The 22,321-nt window shown below is 38.2% G+C and overlaps 1 protein-coding gene across 1 annotated transcript in view; it reads right to left on the bottom strand.

Annotated features, from left to right (window-relative positions):
• LOC114456503 (leucine-rich repeat and fibronectin type-III domain-containing protein 5-like) overlaps window positions 1–22,079 on the bottom strand; it is a 194,928-nt gene extending 172,849 nt beyond the window's left edge. Inside the window, exon 1 of the mRNA XM_028438307.1 lies at window positions 21,267–22,079. The gene's annotated coding sequence lies outside the window, so the exon portion shown is untranslated. The remainder of the gene's footprint in view (window positions 1–21,266) is intronic.
• Window positions 22,080–22,321: the final 242 nt, after the last annotated feature.

Below are 22,321 nucleotides of genomic sequence, written 5' to 3'. Positions count from 1 at the left end.
CTAATCTGCCATATACAGTATATACTTTTTTTGTATAGCTGCAATATAAAATAATATAAAATGAATTAAATAGAAACACAGTTAAATGTTTATGCTTTAAAAGAGCAGTCCACAACTCTCAGATCCCTCCCTCTCCGCTGATCTTTTGCCCTGCCTCCAAACTGTCCAAAGTCCCTCCCTCAGAGTAGCTAACAAGCTAACGTTAGTCTGAGAGTAACATCACAGTAATAATACATGCACTGTTAAAAGCATATTACTGCAGTGCTTCTCTCTCTCAATGTGCACAAACCTCAGCAGCAGCAGCAACACAGCGTCACTTACAGCAGCCTACATGGAGGCTGCTGCACACACATGAACACATGCATCACAGAGTTCTAGTGTAACAACTACAAATCAAACATAATGTAAATCAAGCAGCAGTAAATACCTTTCAAGCAGAAAAAGTCACCAACTCCATCTTCTACTCCTCCAGACCATACACTGTAAACAGATGGCACTACGGGACAGTGAGCAACAGCTGTCAGACAGCCCATCAAACACAATCCTGGCTCTGATTGGTTCTTTTTACTCAATGAGCCTGTTTTTTTCACACAAACTACTAGTTTGATGTAAAGCTGTCCCTACATAGTGACAGCTTTAGTAAATACGACAAAAAGTAACTTTTATAAGAGTTGCAAACTGCACCTTTAAAGCAGGGGTGCACAATACGTCGGAGGCAAATATTAAAAAAATATAATTTTGTCATTCTGTTTATTGTGTCCCTCATTGATTACCCTTGTCACCAGGTATTTACTGTATACAAATACGTTTTCTTGTAAAAAGTGGAAATACTGAACAATAAATAAAAAAATAAATAGGTTTTACTTTATCTGATCACCCAGGTGTGGTTTAAAGTTTCGGATTTCTTTCTTTTACATAGTGGGAAAAACAAAGCTTGTGCTGAACTATTGTGTGGAGGGAGTGTTGAATTCCTCTTGCAGGGGGAGGTGCACTAATGTACTTTTATTAGCCCACTTGCTGTGTATGTTTGCGGATAGTAGCCAACATAAGTAGATTGGTACGTGTTACTGTTCATAGCTGAGGGATGTGTTTATGCTTTGCATATCGACACTCTGCCCCCTGCATGGAGTGCATTAATGACAGTGTAGTCATCCTTCCCTGCATAATACAAACTGCTGATGCTGTTAAACAAACTGACTGCAAGTCATGCAATCAACTTAATTGTGGAAAGTCAGCCTAATTGCCGCACTGTGCTCTGTTATTTTCACTCCATCATGGAAGTCAAAATATTTTTTACAAGAAGCAACAACAACAAATTTAACAGAATTGATTTTGATCAACTAGCATACTACGTATATTTTAAAATGATTTAGGGCCCTATCCTCCAGGATGGACTTCAGTGCTTTTTTACACATCTACAGTTACACACCTCTCTCCTGCGTGTATTCTCCGGTCCAGGCTCATGACACGCCCACCACGCGAAAATCGACCAAAAGTGCTATGATTGAAGGCATTCTGAAGCCAGGGAGGTGGACTGCCCCTGTTTGTTGTCAACAACTTATTATTCTCTGGAGAGGAGCGCTGTTCACGGCAGCTCCGCGGCGAAGCCTCCACGGTGTGCACCACCCGCCCCCAACCCTTACACACACACACAGAGACAGCGGTGCTCGTCATGACTACCTGAAGCTGCCGTGCTGCAATAAATCACGCTTGTATGGAAGGATAAAAGCTCACATGCCACACGTTGTGTGAAATAAATGTTAGCATAAACAATAACATCACTATTAACTATTTTTTTAGTATTTTTAGTGTTGGTCTCTCATCTTTTAAAAGCTGTAATTTTTCCTCAAAAGAAAGTTTATGTATCGTCTCAAGCGCTGTCATCCTTCCTGTAGTGTTATCCCGCCCACTAACTAGAGCACGTAGCAGGCTACGCTCTATAATTTCACTAATGCACTGTGAACGTACGTATAGCATTTAGCAAAGCACGGTTACATCCAAACTGCACATGCGCAAACACATATGAACACAGGTTACAGAGGGCCAGAGGCAGAGCTGCAATGTGCCTTTGGGAGAGGGTGTGGCCTCCTCCTGCCTTACAGTGGAGTGAGACTTGTGCAGCATCTCTGCCGTACCAGGAAATAGTCGTGTTTAGTCAAAGCACAAAATGCTGACACTCTCAAACTTATAGTTACTGTAGGCTATTGGAAATTTAAACAAAAAAATTATAATTATATTATAATTAAAACAAATAATCAAAATATCAATTCTCCCTTGGGTAGGCACTGCCTACCTTGCCCTGACTGCACGTCACTGTCTGGGACACTCAGTGAAGGAAAAATAAACGATAGTAAGCCTATGCTGTTTTATTTCAACATTTTTACATTCTTTATTTATTTATTTAGTTTACATCATAATACAAAGGTTTTTACATGGGCACAGAGCATGATGCTTTCTTATTTGAACTGAATGATCTATTAGCGTAACTGTGTAAAGGTAACAAAGCAACAAATATAGTCATGTGGTAAAGCTTGACTTTCTTAATGTTTCTTTTTTTCTCCAATGTTAAACATAATCTGCTGCCTATTTGCATATAAGCACAAATGCAAATGAACAGATTGGTTACACTTTCCATTTAAAACGTTCCTATGTAGAACACGATATAATGTCTGTGACTCTTAAACACACAGTTGGGCTGCAGTGGATGTCACTCTTGCCAGCTAAGCAATCAGATACATGTAGATGAGTGACAGATTGTCTTCATGGTGCTAACCTGATTAGCACAGTAGTAAGATAAATGTATGTATCAAGAACCAGCAGCCAGGATTAGCAGGTGCTATGTATAGAACATAGAGGCTAAGTGGGGATGTAGCAATGTGAAAGTCATCGTCCTTCTAGAGAGAGGAATGAACCTGAATTAAATCTTAATGTTCTTAAAATTAGTGATTATGTGTGAAATTGTGAGAAAAATTGTAGACGCTAAACATACCAATTACAAATTATTAGGGTTTTTTTTGCCAACTTGATTTGACATACAGTACGCAAATCCAAACAAACCAAGACTTTCAATGATCAAATTGAATGTGAATTCTACTTTATTTTACAGATTTTGCTGCAATGTGTACTTTAAGAGAAGAAACAGGATAAATATAGACTACATTTGTAATATATATTGTACCCCCAACACTTGCAGGTGTTCTGTGTTACATGGCTGTTTCATGTGTCATAAATATGCTTTTTAGATCACTGGCGCAGAGGCCTCCCACAGGAACACAAGTGCAGCGAATGGCCACCTATGCTGTGCTGAAGTTAGGCGCCTACTGTGTTGTGCTAATCTGTGTGTGAACAGATGGCACTGGCTAACAAGCTAGGCTAAATGTAGCTATAGTTGGCATGGAGCAAGACTGATCTCTGACATGCTGATCCCAAGCCTCTTAATTAAATGCACCATTTAATCTACTCAGTAGTTTTGCTCCTCATGCTGCTCAAAAACATCACGTATCCTCACAGATTACAGAGTTCACTAAACACAGCCAATAAAGAAAAAAATCAAAAGTCTAGTAAGAGGAATAATTATGTAGTGAGACATGAATTAGGATTTTCTTTATTGATTTATTTTACCTGATGACTCAGTTACTCAACTGAATAATCTTGGATAGTTGCAGTCCTACATATTTGTCAACATTGTCAATTTGAAAGCTTACTGTCACGCCTGCAGCTGCCTCTGGGCTTTCACGTTCCAGGCCACCTTCCTCCCTGGGTAATCTGCCAGTATGAACTCAGCAGACTCTGGTTCAGGTCAGCTTCAGATGGATCACTCTATTCTCTATTGGGAGGTCACTGGAAGATTTACAGAAACATTAGATGCAGTTCAGCTCCACCTTGACCAGCCAGGTGGATTACTTAGATTACAGCCCAGGGAGCGCCAGTACCGAGTCCAGATACCACTGCCACTCCAGCACCGATTCCCAGCACTCTGTCACTGCTCCATCTTTCTCCACCGGATGAAGTTCACCAGTGAACAGGGGAGATGCAGTGTGGATTACATTTTGAACAGCATCTTTTCCCACTGACCGAGCTAAGATAGCTTTTATATTTTCTTGCCTGAAGGGCAGAGCTACAGCGTGGACTACCGCTCAGTGGGCTTGTGACTCCTCTGTGTGCCACTCACACTCTGCTTTAACTTCCACACCATCCAGGGTGTTTGACCACTGCACCTCTGGAACAGCGCCTTCCTGCAGGATGCTTTTAGACACGGCCTCCCTGAGGCCAGCTGGTCACTTTCAAGCAGTCCTAGTCTTACTGGGAAAAAAGCATGGTTTTCTGCACCCCTGCATCGATTACCATGGACTGAATTACATTACATTACAAAAAGAACAGGTACCACTTCCCACAAAGAGTATTAGGTGTTGCCGTTCTGCCTGACAAACACTCCTGCTGTGTTCCAGGTGCTCATAAACGATGTTCTGCGGGACACACTGAATCCATTTGTTTTAGTCTACTTAGAAAACATTCTGATATATTTCCCCTGTTTTCCACGCCATCACTGTGTCCATCATTTTACAAGAATGGACCCAGAAAAGGTCAGTCGAGTGCAGGACTGCCCCAAACCGATGACGCGGAAGGAGCTCCGGGATCGCAATTTTTTATCGAAGGTTTGTTTGTAACTAAAGCTCTGTTACCGCCACCCCCCGCACATCCTAGCCTCTTCCCAGGTCAGATATCACTGAATTACAGAGAGAGAAGCCTCCTTTGATTCAAGATGACCTTCACCACAGTGCCCATCCTCTTTCACCCTTGTGGAAGTAGATGCTACCAGGCTCCTACGGTGTAATTTTCATCCCCCATGCCCTTGAACATAAAAGGGACTTCCAGGCGTGCATGAGTTGTTTTCACTCTCTTTGTAATCTGCATAACCTAGAAACATGTACGGTACATCAGCTGCACCATCGATTACTACATTTGATCTGCCTGGATGTAGCCTGTGTGCATCCTCTGCTTTGTAACCCAAAATTCACTCCGTAGTATACGTGGCTCTCATGACGCTCATTGGCTGACAACTGAGTGGGCCAAGCGCTGGAGTTTAAAATCAGTCTTTAAAAATAAATGTTATTTATTGTCTATACAGGGTCTCTGAGTATCTATTTGTTGAGGACCTATACCAAGCATGAGTAACTCTCTAACTCCATTCATCATGACCCGTCACCAATTAAAAAATAATGTTGGCTTTAAAGTAAGTAGTTTCAGAGGGTTATAAATTTCCAAATTTTATGGGGGGGTATGCCCCCCAGACCCCCCATAACAATCGCAACTGCGGCTGCCTCCAGGCTTTTCTTTTATTTACTCCTGCTACCTACTCAGCTGTGTCTAATCTGCTCATTAACTCTCCCTGTATTTAAGCACTCCCTCTGCCACCATTCAGTTGCCAGATTGTCTGTTACTCATGACCAGCATTCCAGCTTTTTCCTTGTGTCCGGCCTGATTCCAAAGTGTAAGACCCCCCTCCTTGTCTTCTGCCCTCTGGATAATCCATGTGATCTGTTGCCTGGTTGGACTGTTAACCTGTGCATGAACTTCACTATGCTGGAAGGTCACTGCTTTACAGATTATCCTATCCTATCCTGTGTACCGGAACATTTAGATCATATTTCAGCATTTTGACTTCCTGCTCACACTTATGATATTGAAAAGGAACACCTTAGATGAATTAAGGTCTATCACTGCAGGGAGAAAATGCTGTTGTCCACCAACCTTCACTATTCTGACGCATTTGTAGGAAGGGCCCTATAATTTTCAAGTTAACAGAATTACGAACAGAATCATAGAATCAACTAATTAAAACAGAATCCACTATTGAACATGCAGAAATTGACAGAATGTGGATGAAACGTCCTGGCCGCCGTCTAAACCACCCGAAACACCATCAAAACTACCAAAACTATGCAACTCGTCACTCATTCCAAAATACGGAGCCGACCGTTTCTCGTGAAATGCTGGGGCACACCGTGAAAACGTCTGTTTCACCTGCTCAAAGCGTTCCGTGGGAAACAGTTGTTCTGTTGTTGTGGACGAGACCATCGGTTCCCGGGATTGTAGAGTCTTACACATCGTAGGTTTGTGATAACTTGATAGCTTCTAATACTGTCAATTATTCTGGCCCCTAGTGGTGGAATAACTTGTTTTTGTTTCATTACTAGAGGTCTCCCAATCCGATATTGATATTGGTCAGAAAACGAATATCGGATTTTATCAGACTGCATCTAAAATCACCAATATAAGCGCTCCGATAAAATGTTCCACTCCAGCACTTCTATTCATAGGTGACTGTGGTTCACACTCCAACAAAGTGGCCTACTGTTGCTGACTATTGTTCTTTGTTTGAGTGACATCACTTGATCAAGACTTTTCTAACATTCAACACTACAAAATAAGTCATAAAAGTATGTACGATTCGTGCTGATATTGTTCCGGCTCAATGTCGGTATCAGCCGACACACAAGGCTGATATATCGGTATCGTATCGGAAGTGAAAAAGTTGTATCGGGACATCCCTAATCAAAACTCAATCAGTAAACCTGACGAGATTCAGTAAACCATTAATCCCTGAGGGGAAATTGGGTGACATTAATGCTGCTCTCATACATCTTTATATGACATATAAATAATTTAAAAGTTGCAGTCAAAATAATCAGTACAACTCATATCTACCTTTTAAATGTAGCGTACTCATTATTACATTTTTATTTTTACAAACAGTTTTGTTTAATTATGATTTTATTTTTGTTTTATCACATAAGTTAAAAAAATGATTATATTTCTAAAAATGTATGTGGAAAACACAATTTGGAAAAAAATGTAATGGATCTTTGGTCCTACCTGGCACTGATTCACGTATAATCAAACGGTACAATGTTTCAGGGAGATACTAAAATCCGTAAACATCCGGAAACATTTCGGAGACAAAGGCTATGGATGCACAGGCTGTAATATCACCAGTATCATTGTACCAGTTATTAGAGCTACTATCTTTATTGTTTAATAGGGCTTTATTTACCAACAAATAGTTGCATATTTACAAGTTTATAAATATTATTTTATTATTGTGCATAGTTCCTGTTGTGAACATATACATTGACAACATCTGAATGAGGGTTACCTCATTTTCAATAATAACATTTTAAAAATAAATAAATAATAAAAATACAACTGGTTTCCAACTGTTTCAGAGTAGTAGGAACTACTCGTCGATAAACAAAGCCCTATTAAACTCTAGAAAACAATAACCAGGAATAAATATGGTTAACATATACTGTAGTAGCTCTAATTACCGGTACAATGGTGATATTACAGCCTGTGCATGCAGTACGAGGCAGAATTGACTTTGTCTCCGATATGTTTCAGGGTTTTAGTATCTACCCATGTTTTGGTACCTAAACACATTCTTGTGACTGTGAGGGAGTGGAAGAGTAGGCAATTTCCCGTGCAATACCTGAACAAAACATTGCACGCACATGGCGGCAGTAGCATTTTAGATTGCGCTGCATGTCGCGTCAAGTGTCAAAAACCAAAATTTTCCATATCTCTACGAATATTCATCGTACAATTTATATGCTTACATTTATGAAAAGCTCATCTCAAGTGGTGTGTTTTATTCATTTGGACTGAAGCTGTACGACCTACCAGTAAAAAGATTGAAACAACATTTCCTTTCAATGTGTGACCTTCACTCAAGGTCATAGAGTATTTAAGGTCAAGGTCAGCCTTCTGTTTTTCCTGCATTATTACTTTCAATTTAATTAATAAAAAGAACAAACTTGTCAACAAATCCAGATACAGGTTGTAATTTTTGCCAATGTTTTCAAATTGCCAAATATGTATTCACCTTGCAAATAGAGGTATTGCCTAGTTATTATTATTATTATTATTATTATTATCATTATTATTATTATTATTATTATTATTATTATTATTATTATTATTATTGTTATTGTTGTTGTTGTTGTTGTTATTATTATAAATAAATATGGTAAATTGGAATATTTTGAGATTTAATTTTTTACCATTTATTACCACACAAAAGTACCAAAATTGGTAGCATTGAGTATTAGTTCAGAAAATGTGAAAGGTACCCATCCCTATGCATTCGTTCAAAGTTTTTTGTTGCTGTGACCGTGAAAAAGCAGCAACTCTCAGCAACGGCCACCTGCTGAACTCTCCATGGTCCTGAAATATCTGAGCAACAAACAGTCGTACACTCAGCCGTCCCATTTTATAACATCTATTTCCAGAATTAGCCACTGTAGCTCTCCATAGTTTTGGATGGGAGCAGCTAACTATCTGAGTATAGCTGTCCATGTTACATCAGCAAAGGCTTCTAATGTGAACCGACATCCAAATCAACATTTCTTGCGTACCACACAAATTCTGAACAGAATAACATGTGTAGATAGCACAGAGCTGTCAACTTCTCTGTAAACAGAAACATCAGAGAAGGTTTTTTTTTATGTACTGCTGAAAAAGGCCACACAAGGATCATCTGACTACATGCAGCATCCCAAAAAGGTCACTGTAGCTGTAAAATTCTTATCAGGAATGTTTTTCTAAATCCCTGTGTCCCTGTCAAATCCACTAACCACCATTTGCCTTCTTCTTAAATGGCAGCACAACAAAGTCCCTCTGTTGATTTATAAAAAAGCATTTCACATTTCACCCCAGAGAGTTATCCACAGGAGCTCCAGTGCTGCTGGGCCATGCTAATCTAAAGGCTGTTTTATGGAGTGCAGAGCCAGTTTCTTGGATCGACTAGCATGTCTGGAAGAAAACCCTGGTGGAAACTTTGTAGCAACATTTATAATTTGCCTTGTTTTCACAGTGAAAATAGATCCTGGAGAGAATTTGGATGGAAGGTGAGCATGAGCTATTTTATCACAACCTACCAATGCAAAAAATATTCTGCTCACGGCACTAAATGTTGGAGATTGTGTGGAGAGGAAAAAGCAATATATATATATATATATATATATATATATATATATATATATATATATATATATATAGGCACATAAGAAAAATCAAGACTTCAATTGTGTTGTGCTGGTTGGTTTCAATTAATAAAAGGGGTAATTATAGAACATGAAGATCGTTACTGGGATGGTATATATGACATATATATATATATATATATATATATATATATATATATATATATATATATATATATATATATATATATATACAGTATATGACATATATATATATATATATAAGCTTCGTACATGTCCTACTCTGAACACATTCTGAATAAAGGTTGAGATGGTACAGACACATATATTTGAACTAAATCAAAACCTGAAATTAGAACACCTTTAGGGAATACATTTATTATTAATAATAAGCAAGGCAGACATCCCACTTTTTAATGTTTTATGTCCTGCAGCCATGAAGCAAATGATAAGGACAAGGAAACAACAAATTTCATCCAAAATAAATCTTTGGTTGAGAACAGTGGAACAAACTATAGATGATGAAAAAATAGCATTAAAAATTAGATACAATTTACTCTGAAAACAGACTAAGTAGACTTCACAAATACATAATTTCATTAAAAGACGTGTCTTTTTTTTCTTCTTTTTTGTTCATTGTTTATGTTTTGTTGTTAATTAATGCAATTAAAAAAAAAAAAAAATATATATATATATATATATATATATATTGGCACATAAGAAAAATCAAGACTTCAATTGTGTTGTGCTGGTTGGTTTAAATTAATAAAAGGGTAATTATCGAACATGAAGATGACACATACAGTATATGACATGAATCATGTATTCACATGTCACATGACCTGCATCCATCCACTGATGGATCCACAGTGTTGAGGTGGTTTGTTGGCACAGAGACACAAGCCTCCGTCTGCAAGGTGTCACATTAGTGCACTTATCTGCATTGCACACAGCTCATTATCACCCAACATGTTTCACATCTGTCATGTCACCACTCACACACTCTTCATCACTCACTTACACTCATGCACCTACGTTCATGCATCCATTTAGAACAGGAGATTTTGGATTCAAAAAATAATAATAATATAAAAGACAGGAATAAAGAAATAAGGAAACCTGTTGTTTTTGGGTGGAATAAGGCTGAAAATGAGCTCAGTTTCCTTGAAGCAGCCCCAAAAACAGAAGCACCTACAGCATACAAACCTGCTCCAATATAATTACACACTGTAATGGAATCTAATCAGGAACTTGGCTAAAGAAAGCAGTCAGCCAAAGCCTAATCCAGCCTTGGCAAAGACACACTATTCATTCAAAGTAACTTTATGGTGCCTGCATGCGACAGAAGTCGCTTTATGTATATTACGTAAGCAAGTAAATGCTTGCAAATCACTATATATATATATATATATATATATATATATATATATATATATATATATATATATATATATATATATATAGGATAGCTGGTAAAAATTCAAAATGATTCAAAACTTAAACTTAAAAAAATCGATTCATGTCAGAATCCGGATTCTTATCAATTAAGATTTTGAATCGATTCAAATTTTTTAAGGAGCAATCTTTTAAAAGACATTTTTCAAGCTCATCTCAGCACTTCCACACTGCACTAATGTTTGTCAGCTAACGGCCTCTGGAGGACGATTCATACAGATTCTTTTGTTTTTGGTAGTGTTGCAGTAGTCGAGACCGGTCTTGGTCTCGAGACCAAATTTTAAAGGTCTTGGTCTCGTCTCGGACTCAGAAGCATTTTTACTCGGTCTTGTCTCGGACTCGGGCTGCCCGGACTCGGGATTTTCCCTCAAGACTGTTTGAGACCAGCACTAATTCCTGTTATTTTTAAACTTTTTTATAATGTGATAATAACAAGAAGAACGAGATAAAACAATCCTTTATTCATTCTTTATTCCACCCCGTATAATTACCGCAACCTTCCTTAATGTGATTGAGTGACATGTGTGTGTGTGTGCGTGTGCGTGTGTGTGTGTGTGTGTGTGTGTGTCTGGCTACGGTGTCAGTTTGGACCGTGGAGCAGAAGGACATATGAATTAATCACCGGTAAAAATACCAGTAAAACTCCGGAAAACAATCACCAGTAATAAATCGTATCTCCCTGGTAAAGACAGTAGCTCTAACAACAGGTAAAATAATAAACTGGTGATATTACAGCCTGTGAATGCAGTACAGGGGACGCACTTACTCCACCTCTGGGTCCTAGTGCCTGCAGTCCGGGGAAGTCTGTTCCGTTTACAGAGGTCCGTGTGTGTTTAATAAGTCTGTGTGTGTCCGTGTGTGTCAGCATAGTTATGCATCTGTCCATCCACTCTTTTCATTATATCCAAGTCTTTTAAGGCTTTATTACATAATGTCGGCTGTAGTTCGGGCCGCCGCCATCTTGGATTATGTCGTCACCAGCGCGTCATCACCACAAGTTGTACTAGCACAGAATGACTCAAATAACTGTAAAGAGGTCTTATATTAGTCTATTATCTTTTTAAAGTGGTGTTTTTTGTGTCTTTAGACTCCAATTACATGTATGTATATAATATGTTCCCCACAATATAAACAGGTTCACAATATAATTATTATTTATAGTTTCTGTTTCTACTGTATCCAGAATAATAATAATAATTCTCAACAAGAACAATTGGTTGATTTGTCACATGACTGTTCCAGGGTTTGAGTTTGTTTTATTTAGTTTCACATCTACCTGTAGCTCTATGTTTTTTAGACTGATGACAACTTGTTTGTAGTTTTATTTCAGAAAGTTTCACTTTTACAGTTACAGTTGGAAACCTTTGTTAATTGAATATCCTAGTTATATTACAGTAACCAAATTAAACTATATCAACTAAGTGAATTAATAAAAATAACCTGTGTAAAGGCTTTTTCAAACAAAAAAATTATCTTGTGAAATCTGTGACCTGTTAAACCTGAACAACTCAAAGAATCAGAATCAAGAATCATTATTTCTTGGCAGAAATGCTTTTAAACACTTGCTGTACATTCAGCTGACATAAAAATCTTGTTTTCAAATATGTAGAATAATTGTGAATTTATCAGTAGCAGTAGTAGTTTTAATATTTTAGTTAATTTTTTGCAGGCACCTTTTTTGTCCGTCAAATGTATTTAAAATAAACTAAAATTAAAGAGAGAATGTTATTTAACTGTTGAACCTTTATTTATTTATATTATTTACATATTTTTTTAAATTGAAAAAAAAAAAATGTTTATGGTCTTGGTCTTGGCTTGTCTCGGTCTTGGTCTTGACTCGGTCTTGGCTCCTGAAAGTCTTGGTCTTGTCTTGGTCTCGGTGCATTCTGGTCTCGGATAGTGTGGTCTTGAACACAACACTAGTTCTTGGTGTTACTGACGGAGACGTATAAAAAGAAGAAACTTTGAAGCACGGTGGCTCACAGCAGGAAGGTTCTGGGTTCAAGCCCTTTGATGGACACTTGGGTCCTTTCTGTGAGGAGTTTGCATGTTCTACCCGTGCTATGCTGGAGATAGGCCCCAGCGGACCCTGACAACCCTAAAAAAAGAGCATGTGGGTCAGAAAATAGATTGTGTGAAGCACCTCCTCCAACCATGAGAAAAACCACCCATCCAACAAACTCTAATTTATGTCAGAAAACTGATGCAGTGTAGCTTTTAGTTCATTTGCTTTAAAATAAAAATGAGTACACACCACCTTATGCCTAAAGTATGCTAGTGATAAACACCAGCAGACCCCATAAATAAGTGAGTACAGGAAATGAATGGATGGATCTAGTTATATTCAGACCAGCTCATGTAAATGGGAATTTGAAAAGAAAAAAAGCTGTAGCATGTAGACCTTAGTGGTAGAGGTGTCTCGATCTCGATCGATAATAACAGCCAGAAAACAAATATCGGATTATATCGGACTGCATCTAAAATCACCGATATAAGCACTCCGATAAAATGTTCCACTCCAGCACTTCTATCCATAGGTGACTGTTGTTCACACTCCAACAAAGTGACCTACTGTTGCTGACTATTGTTCTCTGACTAACATCACTTAATCAAGCCTTTTCTAACATTCCACACTACAAAATAAGTAACAAAAGTATGTATGATTCGTGTTGATATTGTATTGTATCGGTATTGGCTGATACACAAGGCTGCAATATTGGTATCATATCGGATATGAAAAAGTTGTATCGGGACATCCCTACTTAGCATTGTAACGTTGTAAAATGTGACAAAGAGTTTATCTTCCTAAAGAGCAGCAGATGTGACACAGTTACATGTTCTGTTAAATTAATAACTGAGATTATAACGTCTACCACAGCTGAAGGAACCACGAAAGTCACCATGAAAAATCAGCCAATCACAAGCGCCACAAATAAACTCTGCTTTTTAAAGTGTTAAAGAATGTAAAGACTGCAATAAATATGTCTAATAAGTCATTAGTGAATACTAGAGATGTAATGATTCACTCAACTCCCGATACAATTCAATCCACGATAGTGGGTTCACGATATGATTCTCTCACGATTTATTTTACAAAATGGGACTGTAGGCAAATGATGACTGAAAAATATTCCTTTATTTTTTTTTGGGGAAAAAAAAATAGAAAATACTGTATTATTTTCCTTTTATTTTTCATTGTCCAAAGAATCCCTTGATAAACTATTCAAAACAATGCAGTTTAACTAAAAATAAATTTTGAATGAAATAAATAAAGGAATAATACAAATGAAGAAGAAGCCTATTAACTTAAATTCTGGTTCTATAGTAAACAATGCAAAACTGCATAATAGTTCTTTTTCTTTTTAAAAGTGCAACTGAAAATGTGTTTTTGTGCCTTAACAATTGGATTTAAAAAAAACCCCAGTAATTTCACTGATTTACTTGAGCAGAGGGCGCTGGTAACCCAGTGGTCGGTTGGCATGCAGAAATTCTTGCAGTGAAGAAGAGATGCTATGCTAGCACAAAGAGCTAATAGAAAAATGTGACTTTTACAGATATTCCCGTAATATTACAGATATTCTTTCGGTGCTAAAGGGGTAAAGAATCATTTATTAACATGTTTAAGAGTAGAACGCGGCCAGAAAGAAAATAGTAGCAGATTCTGCACGCCAGTACACTGCTGGACAAGAGAAGGGATAAATATATAGCGCCCTCTGCTGTTTAAAAAAGTACTGCGATTCAATTTTCAAAGTATCGATGTCAATCGTGATACCTATGAATCGATTTTTAACTGCCTTATGATTAATCGTTACATCCCTAGTGAATACCAGAGAACCACACGAGTGAGCATGAGAAATTTAAAGCAAATATGTAATAAAAATAAAATGTTAATGTCTAACTTAAAGACATGTGAAATTAACAGTAAATATGCAATGTGTTGACTTGTATATAAACTGTAAGTATATTAAATAAACACATGTGCTTCATATACACATTTATGTTTTTTATTTAGGCTGTTTTATATTTTAGGAATTAGGGCTGGGCGATATATCGAGACTCAAGATGTATCGAGTTTTCTGTTTTGGCGAAATAGAAAACTACAATATTTCATATATCAATATATATAATAGCTTATTATTTATCAAAATGCATGTAAAGCTCAGTGGATGGATTAATGAGTGTCACATATTGTGCAGCTGTTTGTTAATAAATGTCCCTGTGTAGCATTTTGCATCAGCAAATTTAACCCAGAATTGTTTTTCTTTTATTTGATAGTAGGAATGTTCACAGCATTTCAATGTTAATAAAGGTCGACCTACCAGATTCTAATCACATAATTGTATTTAGTGGTTGACAAGTGAGTATTTTAGATTTCTTCTACACCTTTCTTAAAATATAAGTGACAATGGAGCTTGGTTGGGAGGGTGGGACGGCTCGTAGTGGGCGCCAGAAAATTTCCCTGATTTTCAAATCCAAAACTTGACAGGTATGATACTTAGTGATGTGGTGGAATAATCAGAAAGGCACAAATCGGAATGTCACTGTAGACTTCTAATAAAAAGAAGTTCATCCACGTGAGGTTTTTAAAACAGATGTTGACTTTCTAGCAACACACAAACATTTGAAAACACACAAATATCTCATTAACTTCTCTGCTGCTGGCGTACATGTTAAAGTTAAGCCTGTGTGATTGAAGCCTGAGTGAGGGAAGCCTGTGAGCTTCACCCAAAGCTGCCAATCACGTTTGCCTCAGCTATTGATTGATGGTTGATGGTTGGATGAGCAGTGGAAGAAAGCAGAGGGTTTGTGTTTGGGTTCACTCTGAGGACTCTCTGCTTGCACTTTAAGGGCGGACGTCAGCATGCCAGATAATGGTGTGCACACGCACACACATGTACACACTATATTTGAGTGTGATCAGAGGCGCTCCAGATGTCCCAGCGTCAGGCCGGCTCCCTATTAAGCCAGCCTTTATTTTTCTCTCAAATGCTCCCTAACATCTGTGCTCTCTATCCCTCTCCCTTTCTGTTCAGCTCTCTCTGTCTGTCTCTGAGCAAGAAAATAAATTGAATTAGAGCTCCAACACCCACTCGGCAGGATGGTACAGCCCTCTGTCAGATAGCTAAACAGAGGGAAGCAAAGTTGCAGAGAGATGAACAGAGGGCAGAAATGGATAATTAAATTGCCCTCTGCCCTTGGAGGGAAAAAGCAATAGTGTTTGCAGCCTCTTTACACTCCTTCACTACTACAGAATACGGCTTCACATGTTATTTTTTTGTTTTGTTTTTTACTCCCAGAGGCATGTAAAGGGGTAAAAACTCTCTATAGTGATAAGGGAGGGGAAGATAGGGGGGCAGCCATGCTTTTTACTTCAGCATTTGTCCTAAAAACACTAAACTAACTCCAACCTAACAGTACAGTCTTGTACTCATTGATGTGAAAAGGATGCCAACAAAGTGAAAAAGGTTAAACCTATTTCTGCTAAAGCACAATCGAACAAACACGCCATCATTCATACTGAATAGAACGGTGCCGATACTGACGATTCAGTAACAATTCATAAACGATTATTTTTTCATAATACCTAAATGACAGGAACACGACACAACTTCTCGCGGAACAAAAGTTAAAGTCGCAGATGCCGCGCGGACACCTGAGGAAACGGACGGGGCCAGCTAGCTAACTCTTAAAGCTCAAACATACTCGTGCACAGCGGACTCTGCATGGACTGTACGCTCTCCTCAGAGCTTACATATCCAGGCGCAACGCCACGTAGTAGTTTTTATTAAAATCTTAAATTTCCTACAATCCTTAGCGCTTCTCTATTTTATGTATTTCTTTATGTAAGTAGGGACAGTACATATTAATGAACGTTCAAAAAAATGTAAATATGCCAGATTGTAGCCAACGGCTAATTTCCATCTGTTGTCCCTAGACAGGCTGATGTAATAAAATGTTACACTTAACAATGACACATGGTGAGACACAAAACAATATATAAAAGGATTACATACAGGACAAAGAACATAGGGATCATAAAATACAGTAACTTTTCATGTAAATGGAACACTGGGACCAGAACAACTGCACTCAAGAGAAAAGACAGGATGCTGTAGGGTGAAGAAATGTACAGGGGAAAGAAAAGCACTTCACTTCCACATACTCCTGTAGTCCTTGTACTCCTGGGACGTGTTTTATAGTAGGGGTGTCCCGATCCGATATCTATATTGGTCCAATATTAGACTTGAAAAAGAATATCGAATATTGGATTAAAATTTCAGGATTTTTTTTTTTTTTTTTAGATTCATTTTTTTTTTTTTTTTTTCAATTGTAGAATACTGTAGACATTATGTTGAAGGTTAATAATAAATGGGTCCATTTTTCTCATCCCTACTGTTGCTGACTATTGTTCTCTGTTTGAGTAACATCACTTGGTCAAGCATTTTCTAACATTCCACACTATTAAATTAGTAGTTATTAGTTTTTTATTAAAGAAAAGAGAGAGAGAGAGAGAGAGAGAGAGAGAGAGAGAGAGAGAGAGAGAGAGAGAGAGAGAGAGAGAGAGAGAGAGAGAGAGAAAAAAAAGGTATGTATGATTCATGCTGATATTGGATCAATATCAGTATTGGCCGATACGCAAGGCTGCAATATCGGTATCATATCGGATATGAAAAAGTTGTATCGGGACATCAGTATTTTAAAGGTGTCGTAGCTCGTTTCTCCTCTAAGCTCGTGTTCATGTCTCCTGCTCTGTTTCCCAGGCGGTGAAATGCAGGTTGATGTTATATTTAATGTGGGTCGATACAATGCCAAGCAGTGTTTTGTGTGACGCCAACAACTATTTAACTGGCCTGGCAAACTCCGCTTTGCGGGTGTCCACCCGAGTGTGTTTGAGTACAAGGACTATAGAGAAACGCTAAGGATTGTGGGAAATATAGGATTTTACTGGAAACTATAATACTGGAAACTCCAGTATTATGCTATTTTTCACCCATCTCCAATTGTTCTTAGAACGCCAACATAGTATTTAAGGTTTATTTTCCCAAACTGGCCTGTTTTCTGGAGTTTTAGCCCTCTGAAAAGTCGCTTTCAGACCGCTCCTAAAAACAGGCTGTTTTTTAAACACACACGTGCTGTTTCAGCATCTGTTTATCACAGCAGCAGTAAATCTTTAACTGTCTTCCTTCTCCTCCTCACCTCTTCTGAATGCATAAATAGTCCATTTAAGACAATAGTCCATAGTTTGATCCAACCGCTGCGTCACTTTGGGTCAAAAACACATCAGATCATCCCATAAAGGCAACACAAGGTGGTATAACCGCTACTAAAAGTGGAACTGTTGTGAGTGCAAATATGAGTTTAAAAAAATAAAAATAAATAAATAATGTATATATATGTATATTATATTCTTCCACCAGTTTTTTCAGACTTTTTCACGTTTCGTCCTTGTGGGTTACCGTAGCGCAATGTGAGCCAGCCCCCTCTTTGTTTACCCTTTGAGTAGTAGGCTATATGTGTGCCACAGGCATGTTTAATTTTTTATTTGCACTGAGATGCTAAGGGAAGAGTTTATTATTTTTCTAATTGTGATGTTATATTTTATAAAATATGCAGTTATCTGATTTTTTAATGAGAAAATTGAAGCTACTGTGAAGTTGCTGTTGCACTTTTGCTTAAACCTGGGTTAAAGCTTGAAATTACTGAATGACAGAGACTCATTTACTTTTTATTTTGAGGTCATTATATGCATTTTAACTCTTGAAGACAATCACAGCAATAAAGTTGCACTTTTGACAATATATCTGATGTCTGCAGTCATTTTTAAGTGCATTAAAAAAAACAATTGAAAATCTAATCAAAACTCGAATTTTTCTTTAAAAAATCTGAGATTATTTTTTGTTGGTAAAATCGCCCAGACCTACTATCTATATACTGAACGTAAAGATATTAACTGTGAAATTAACTGTAATATCAACCTGTCGTCGCTATGTTTACCTGTGAGGCAGTCTGAGAGGCAGAAGCTCACATTCTTATGTAGGGTAGGAGGAGTCAGGATTGTCAGGAGGAGGAGTTTCCACATTGTGATGTCACAACGCAAGAAAAATCCAACTCCCCCGTTCAGAGCTGACTTTTTACTAAATGTGGAATAACAAGGAAGGGAGGAAACAGAACTTTTTCAACCTTGGCCCTCTGAATGAAGCTAAAAGAATGTATATCACTGTAGCAAAACCATTATAAAGTGAATTTTTCATAATACGGCCCCTTTAAAAGTATGAAGTAGCCACAAAGAGAGGAAAAAAAATCATAATAATCATTAATATTGTAATAATAGTTGAATAATCTAATCGTAGCACCCTGAATCGTAATCAAATTGAATTGTGAGGTTCCTTAGATGGCACACCCCTAATGCTGAACCTAACAGCATTACTAAAAACTATCTGGCTCTTTCTCCTTCTCTCACAACTTCACCCTTAGTCATTGCTGGAGCCTGGTAAAGCATTTACATAACGCTGCTACATCTACGAGCCATTAGCAGCACTGTGCATACATTTTCAACCATGATCAATCAATGCAGGCAACTCTACCCTAGGAAACTCCTGAGAGCCTAATTGGGCCAAAAAATTAGCCATGGCCGGGGGGGGGGGGAATTGATGTTTTCCAATGTTGACATGAAAAGGTTGTATTAGAATAATATTATATAACCATCTCTGGGAACTGTTTTGAGTTCCTATGCAGAGGTGTTACACACATGAGAAGACCTCTGAAAGATGTGCAAGACTCTCACCACAGAAGGCTACTGTGTTTCCTACCTTTTCACATTACAACACATTCAAAAGCACAGTCACACGTTCAGTCGTACATGTTACATAGTGAACAATGGAACGACTTAACATGTGTCGAGCCAAAGGTTTGGAAGGGAAGTAAAATGTGTTTGTAGGAAATAAAGCAGAAATAGAATATATTGGGATTCAATGTTCAATCATGTGAACGGTCAGAACAGATCATTCAGGCGACAGCCAATCATCTCATATCATAGCCAACGTTTACAGCCTAACATAAACATAAAATATATTCTTTAAACATAAATAAAATCCTTCAAACACTAAAATCAAGTATGTTCACTTTTGCACAAAACAAAACACTTCGTGCACGTGATGTGTTTTTGCTCTAAATCTTCATCATCAAACCCAGTGTTCCCATATAAGAGAATTTGAAGTGTTGTTGCTGTGTTTCTCGTGCCATGTTTCAAAACCACTAGCCACAACTTTCCTCGTGTTAGCCTGCAGGCTAGCTTTAGCTTTGAGAGGGGCGGGGCGGAGGGGAGGAGCTTGCATGTGCGCGGATTAAACAGATTTATTTAGCGAATAAAACACATGGAAAAATTTTTTTTTTTTTTTTTAATAATCTTTTTTTCTCGATTCTGTCATTCTTGTAATCGTTGGGTGTAACAATCGAAATTGTAATCAAATTTTGATTAATTGAGCCCTAATTAGGGCTGCACAAATAATTTCATTTTAATTGTTATCACGATTTTGGTTGACACGATTAAATTAATGTGGTCGTCGGCAATATTTACATTTCAAATGCGCTCTGTAATAATGTATTTTTTTGTTAGCCTAATTTAATTGTTGTGTATAATTATTATTTAAAGCCTCATTTTGCACCGTAAACTGGACACATTGTTAGTTTAAAAGTAGTGTAATAAAAACACAGACTTGTTTTCATAACATGATAAATAATTGTGATTACAATGTTATTCAAAATAATCGTGATAATCATTTTGGCCATAATCGTGCAGCCCTACAGTGTATAGTAGGCAATAAGCATGTGCATTCAAACACATGCTCTGAGACTAAGCCTGGGCAATATATTGAGATTCAATATTTATCTATTCTATTTTTACGATATATAATTATAATATTGCCTATATTGATATATTTTTAATATGAATATGAATATATATATATATATTTAACTTTATTGAGCTACAAATATCGAGACTTATATTGTATATCGCCATTTTGAGAAAAAAAAATGTAGTTATCAGTTTTTGTTCATATCGCAAAGCTTTATGTGAAACTAAATGCTTTGTCTTGTTAAATGGGTGTTATTCTTATTAGCAGGGCGGGGACGCGCTCGGGCGCGCGCACATTCACTGGTTAGAAAATGACAAGAAACACACACTGCAGACTGCACACAAAAAAAGAATGTTCATCAACGTCAATATCATGTAACAGTGGCAACCATGTCCACACACACACACACACACACACACACACACACACACACACACACACACACACACACACACACACACACGCACACACACACACCCACGCACACACACACACACACACACACACACACACACCAATGCATTCTCTTTGCTTTCAGGTGCTGGACAGCGGCAGAGAGGAGCGGCATTTTCGGGTGCACACGCACGCACTTAGTGCACACACGCACTCTCATAGGTGCAGAGCTACTGCTATAGGTGCACGCCTGCCTCCGCCGACGCGCGCACTCAGAACCGCAGTAACTTGTACCGTGTGGAATCATTCTAACCTTGCGATGTTCAGCGCGGAAATCAAGAAATAGCACACACACTCACACGCACACGCACGCACACACACACACACACACACACGCACACACACGCACACACACACACACACACACACACACACACACACACAAAATGGTAAAGAAAGCATGGATACACACAGATAAAAAGATCGATGGTTGGGCAAACAGAGGCGCAGATGTGTGTGCGTAAAACCAAGAAATCCGAGTTTAAAGTTCACCTCTTACCGGATGGTTGCTTCTCTTCTCCTCCCAGACGCTACAGTCAGGGCGCAGTCTGCTCTCCGGGTCCCATCCTCAGCAAACACTGCAGGCAGAAGCTGACACACACACTCCACGCAGATAGATCCAAGAACAGCAAACAAGCTCCATAAACGTGTGTCGTGCCTCGGTATGGTCCCTGTCGGTGTGTATTCCTATCCACAAAGGGCGCGTCCGTTTACCGTCTCACTGTGCCCGGGGGCTACATCCTCCTCGACCTGCCTTCAGTGCTTTCTCTGCGGGTTTCATCTCTCCATCCGCGGGGCAACAAAACATGTCCATCCGGTAGAAAAGTAGACACAGCCGTCTCCCTTCTCCCTCCTTTTCCCACTTCGCCCCTTAAAACTGGGAAAATTCCAACACGGTAAATGAATTTATTCCAGACACAATGTAGTTAATCGAGTTATTCCATGTTTGATTTTTTATACATATATATATATATATATATATTGTGTGTGAGAAAAAGTCTGCTGGATAAAAAGCTGCTATAAATTTCCACCTCAGTATTTCCTCAAAATGAACGACAGTCTGGAAGCTTTTAAAACGGCGTGAGGATGATCCCTTTCCAGTCTGCGCCGCCGTGCCTCGCTCTCCGCTGCAGCCCTGCGCGCCTCTGCAGTGGAATGAAGGGCAGGCAGGAATAGTCCCTGGAGTGCACAAAGAGCCTCTGTCTCTCCTTCTCCTTCTCCTTCTCCGTCACATCAAATGCATTAAACGTCCCAGAGCCTCAGTTTTCCTCACAGGTCGCTTCTTCAGCACCGCTAAATCTGTAAAGCACAGAGGTGCTCACAATAACAACTTCCTGCTTGAAATGTCAAAATAAAATACATCTTCAAACGATAAATGTGCATTAAACCATAGGCGGAGCAAAAAAAAACAAACAAACATAGAATTTAACTCATTCACTGCCAGCCATTTTAGAGCATTTTGACTGATATGAAACCAGATTCTCTACTTACATTAGAAAATTTAGTTTTTAGTTTATTTTGTTCTTCCGTAATCAGCAGTTTAATCAAGTTAGT

Source organism: Gouania willdenowi, chromosome 22 (assembly GCF_900634775.1).
Source record: "Gouania willdenowi chromosome 22, fGouWil2.1, whole genome shotgun sequence".
Lineage (NCBI taxonomy): Eukaryota > Metazoa > Chordata > Actinopteri > Blenniiformes > Gobiesocidae > Gouania > Gouania willdenowi.
Note: the sequence above shows the minus strand (reverse complement) of the source record. Positions and strands in the feature narration are given on the sequence as shown.